Source organism: Lynx canadensis, chromosome B4, assembly GCF_007474595.2.
Source record: "Lynx canadensis isolate LIC74 chromosome B4, mLynCan4.pri.v2, whole genome shotgun sequence".
Lineage (NCBI taxonomy): Eukaryota > Metazoa > Chordata > Mammalia > Carnivora > Felidae > Lynx > Lynx canadensis.
In genome coordinates, this window is record NC_044309.1 from 131,419,140 (window position 1) to 131,424,089 (window position 4,950).

Sequence of the window (4,950 nt, forward strand, 5' to 3'; positions counted from 1 at the left end):
ATGAATGACACAGAAGCCCTTGGGAATCTGTAAGAGTGATGCTGATGTTTGAGCTGACAGTCAGGGTGCAGGCAAATGCCTCTGCTTGGGGAGTTCCCGCTGCGGCTGGTGTAGGGACTTTTATATCAGACGTGAGGCAGTCAGTGGATGGAGTCAGAAGTGGATCCTGGAGGTCATTAGGTCCAACCCCCTAACTTCAAAGACGGAGAAAATGAGGTCCAGCGAAGGGAAGGATCACACAGGAAGTCAGAACCCCAGTTCTTGCTCTAGCCTCCCACGCCTCATATACTGAGAGCTAAGTGATCTATCTGGTTTCCCTTTTTGCATGGCTGCCAGGAAGCTCAGGGGTCAGTTTTCAAACTGTCCGTGTCTCCTAAAGCAAGCCCATCAAAATGTTTTCTGGAAGGCAACTCACATTCACTCGGGCCCCCTAATGTGCCCAACATCATGCCGTGCCTGGTCCCACGTGAGATCTCATTTGGTCCACACGAGCATGTGAGAGAGGTATGAATGGTGCTTTTTCACAGATGAGGACACGGGTCCGGAGACATAACTGACCCAAAGTCCCATAGCTGGTAGGTGGTAGAGGGGAGAATTCAAGGCTGAGGCCCTCTGGCTCTCACACCCACAGCCTCTCTTCTGGGCAAATACACACAAGGGTGCCACTCTCTGCTCTCAGCTCCCGCCCCGGGGCCACTTCTGTGCCCTCCCCTGACCGCCCCGTCTCAACACACGGCCCCCAGAGAAGCTGTGGAAGGGGAGCTTGGCTTTAAACCTTCTCCCCTTCGCCATCCTTACTTAGAACTCAGGTTTGGGGCGCCTGGGTGGCGCAGTCGGTTAAGCGTCCGACTTCAGCCAGGTCACGATCTCGCGGTCCGTGAGTTCGAGCCCCGCGTCGGGCTCTGGGCTGATGGCTCGGAGCCTGGAGCCTGTTTCCGATTCTGTGTCTCCCTCTCTCTCTGCCCCTCCCCCCGTTCATGCTCTGTCTCTCTCTATCCCAAAAATAAATAAACGTTGAAAAAAAAATAAAAAAAAAAAAAGAACTCAGGTTTGTACTGTCCTTGTGGAAAGATTGAGACGCTGGGGTTGCACTTTGACACAATCTGTCCAATGTAGCCCAGAATTCTGTTCATAGCCTGAGCAAACAACCACATGAAGGCAAACAAGAAACAACAACATAACAAAAAGCTGTACAAAGGTGTTGGTCGGAGCTTTTCTCGTGGAGAAAAGCTGGCGTTCACGGTGATCCCGCAGGGGCGGGTTCGCTCAGCAGAGCTCATCTGAAGGCTGGCTTCACGGGAGGGACCTGAGCTTGGTTTAATCCCCGTAGTCTCTGTCTTAAAAGTCTTAATTTTCTCCTTGAACTTGTGCTTCGTAAGTGAAGTCCGAAGAGACACCGTGGCAGGCACGTGAGCAGAGAAGGCAAGTAATCTAAAGACAGGAAGAAGCTTTATGTTTTGGGTGTGCCCTTAGTGGCGGTTTCCCCAACTTTTGAACAAGGGACACGTATTTTCGCGGTGCAGGGGGACCCCGCAGTTGTGTAGCCGGTTCTGTGTGTCGTCGTGGCAAGGGCCCTGGGCCGGGGTCCAGGACAGCGGGGTTCAGGGCTACTCCCCTCTGGGCCTCAGTTTCCCCACCTATAGGCGAGGGGCTGTTCCGCTTAGCTCTAAGATTCTATGAACAGTGTGCAGTCGTTCAAAACTGGAAATACGTCGGGGCGCCCGGGTGGTTCAGTTGGTTGAGCGGCCGACTTCGGCTCAGGTCACGCAGTCCGTGAGTTCTAGCCCCGCGTCGGGCTCTGTGCTGACAGCTCGGAGCCTGGAGCCTGTTTCGGATTCTGTGTCTCCCTCTCTCTGACCCTCCCCCGTTCGTGCTCTGTCTCTCTCTGTCCCAAAAATAAATAAAAAAAAAACAAAAAACAAAAAAAAAAAACGTTGAAGGAGTAAGTTTTTCAGAAGCTGGCGGGAAGGAAGCAAAAATGGATTTGCAGGAATTATGCCTGAAAGGTGGGATTTGAGGCAAGATGAGGGGGTGTTTTTCAGCTCCATCAGACCACACCCTCTCTCGCGCCCTGCCCCCCCTTCTCTTCCTCTCCTTCTCCCACCTGCTATCCCTTTCTCCCTTCCTTCCCTCCCAGCCGCCCACCACTGCCCCTGCTGTGACTGAAGGGGGAGGGCAGGGCAGGGGAGGTGAAGGCCTGGAAGATGGGGGTGCAGCGAGGAGGGGCTTAGCGGCCCCCCCCTTCAGCCAGCCCGTTTCTGTGACTCCAGGCTTCATGATACCTGAGGTTCCTCCACCCCAGAGACAGCGACCCCCCCATTTCAGTGCTGCTCCCGGAGGAGCCCCGAGTGAAGTGAGACAGATCAGAGGAGTTGCCTGCCAGCAGCAGGAGGGAGGGCAGGTGGGAGGGCTGTGAGAGGGGAGCAGGTGGGAGAGGGAAGGTGAGTCAGCACCAAGCCGAGCAAGCAGGGGTTTGCAAGCAGCCCGAGTGGCCTGGGAGCCTCCCTGCAGCTCTGTGGCCCTGCCCCCTGCCCGCGGGCACGGCACTCCTCTTTGACACCCCAGACGGGCCTTGCTTTTCCAACCCTGTGTCCTCTAGATCGTGCCCTTATGTTAACCTCTAAGATATGTTCTGGGGGCTCAGAGTGCCTGAGTCTGAGGTCCTCCTTAGGGACTGCTGGTTACCCAGGCACCAAAGCATACTGGGAATGAGGTCGGCAGGAGAGGATGAGATTGGTGAGGCCCACCCAGGAGCCTGCAGGGGAGAATAGAGGGACATCTCTGATGAGCTGGGTGGGAGGTGAGGACCCCAGGGTGCTCCCGCCTGGCAGAAGGGCACCAAGGGGCCCTCTGAGAGCGTCGGGCAACTGGGAAGCTGCCCTTTTGTCTTGCTGAGTGGTCCCCCGTAGGCCCCCCCCGCCCCCCCCAGGCCCCCAAAGGCCACAAGTGCACTCTGGGAAATCTGGATGGGGCAGCCCCTCCCCCTCACTCAGTCCCTGCTGGGGAGAGGGGAAGCGAAAGGGACACAGGCCTCTTGGCCTCTGACGGTCCTCACCTGGGTTCAGGCCAGCGCCTTAGTTCCTCGGCCTCCATTTCCTCACGTGTAAAGTGAGCCCACAATCCTTACGTCCCCACCTCTTGGTATTTGGTAAGGATTCAGCGGACGAAGGAATGTGAAGGGTGTCATGTTAACGGGAGGCATTAGGACCAGTGATTTGTTGAGGGGCTTGGATCCCGGGTTGGCTTGTTAAGCTGTTCAAGCACGTGGGGTGCACAGCGTTTTACCCAAATGGCACCCATGTTGCCAGCACTGGTGGGAGGCGATCGTTCACGAAGGAGCTCATCGCACTTCGCAGTAGGTGACCTTGCCTGTTGGTTCCTTGTGTTTCCGGAGGTGGGGGCACCCTGACCCAGAAGATTCCTGGGAACAGGGAGGGTCCCTCTGCCTCCTTATACTCCGTGGGTATACAGTTGGCATGTGGCTTAGAGGCAGGGCTGGAAGGAGCGCTCAAACTGAAGGGTTCTGTGATAGACTACCAAGTACGGCCACAGTCCCACCCTTGGCCGTGCGACGTCACCGCGCTCCCGAAAGCTGGAGCCCGATTTCCCATCCTTCGGCTCTGGGTTGGCCTCGTGACCCGACTGGCCGATAGAATGTGGTAGAAATGTTATCCAAGTTCAAGGCTAGGCCCCAGAGACCTGGTAGCTCCTGCCTTCACCGTCTTAGGTTGCTGTCCTGAGAGGCCACGAAGGAATCTGGAGGAAGAGAGGCCCCAGCTAACAGCCAGACCAACCACCTGACGTGGGGGGACAGCCCGCTTGGGCCTGGCCGCCTAGGTGGCGCTCCAGCTGAGCCCTGCTGCTGGAGGGAGCCCAGAGAAACCAGACAAGGCAGCACCCAGCCCACCCGCAGAACCTCGAGAAAGAATAAAGCACCGTCGTCTAGGTTTGAGGGGTGGCTCGCTGTAGAGCTCAGGCTAACTGAAGCCCGGAGAAAGGAAGGAACTTACCCAAGGTCCCACCCACAGTGAGACAGAGACTGAGTCGGACTAAGACCGGGTTTCCCAGCTGCCCCCTAGAGCCCTTCCCACCAGGGTCCCGAGGCCAAATTCACCAGCCCAGCCTGGGGTGTGTGCGTGTGTGCGCTGTGTAGATGCAGGCTCTTCCCCGAGCTGCAAAGGGTTAGCTGACATCCACACAGGGCTTTCCTGCCCGTCATCTCCTGGGAGGGAGCGATGGTTCGTCCCATGCTGCAGATGATGAAACCGAGGCCAAGAGCATCCGGGTAACTGGCTAGCCGCCACACAGCTAGGAGGCAGCGAAGCTCCGACCCAAGCCCAGGTCCTCTGAAGCCCTCTCGGGATCTTTCCCATTGGCTCCCAGGAAGGAGAATGGCAGGTGATACGGTTCCCTCCAGGGGTCAGTGTCTCAGAAAGGGACACACGTACCACACACAGACACACTCACATCATTTCGGTCTCTCTTTCTTTAACCCTTCTTCCCAGCTTTCCATCTCCAGCCAGCCTACCCCTAGTGGACCATATACTTTATTAAAAATATATAGTTACAAACTCCATTGTCAATCTGGGCCGGACCCCGGGGACCTGGAGGGACCACGGGGGGTGGGGGTGGGGACGGTCCTCATCCTGCCCCTTGGGGTCCCACCTCTGCGCCCAAACCCAACACCATCCAGGGGCCAAGATGGCTGGCTTTGGGGACCAGCCAGCTAGCGGGGCAGGGGGAAGGGGCTAGGCTTGACGGGCAGGGAGGGGTGGGAGAGGGGTTCACCGAGAGGGACCGCACCTCCTTGTCCTGCAGGTACAAATGGCAGAAGGTGGATTCGGTGCCTCCAACTCTGCATTTATAGGTATTTACAAAAGAAAGGCAAGAACAACAGGTCACAGTCATGCAAAAGAAACGCACCCCCGCCCTCCCTCCCCCCTGCACTAA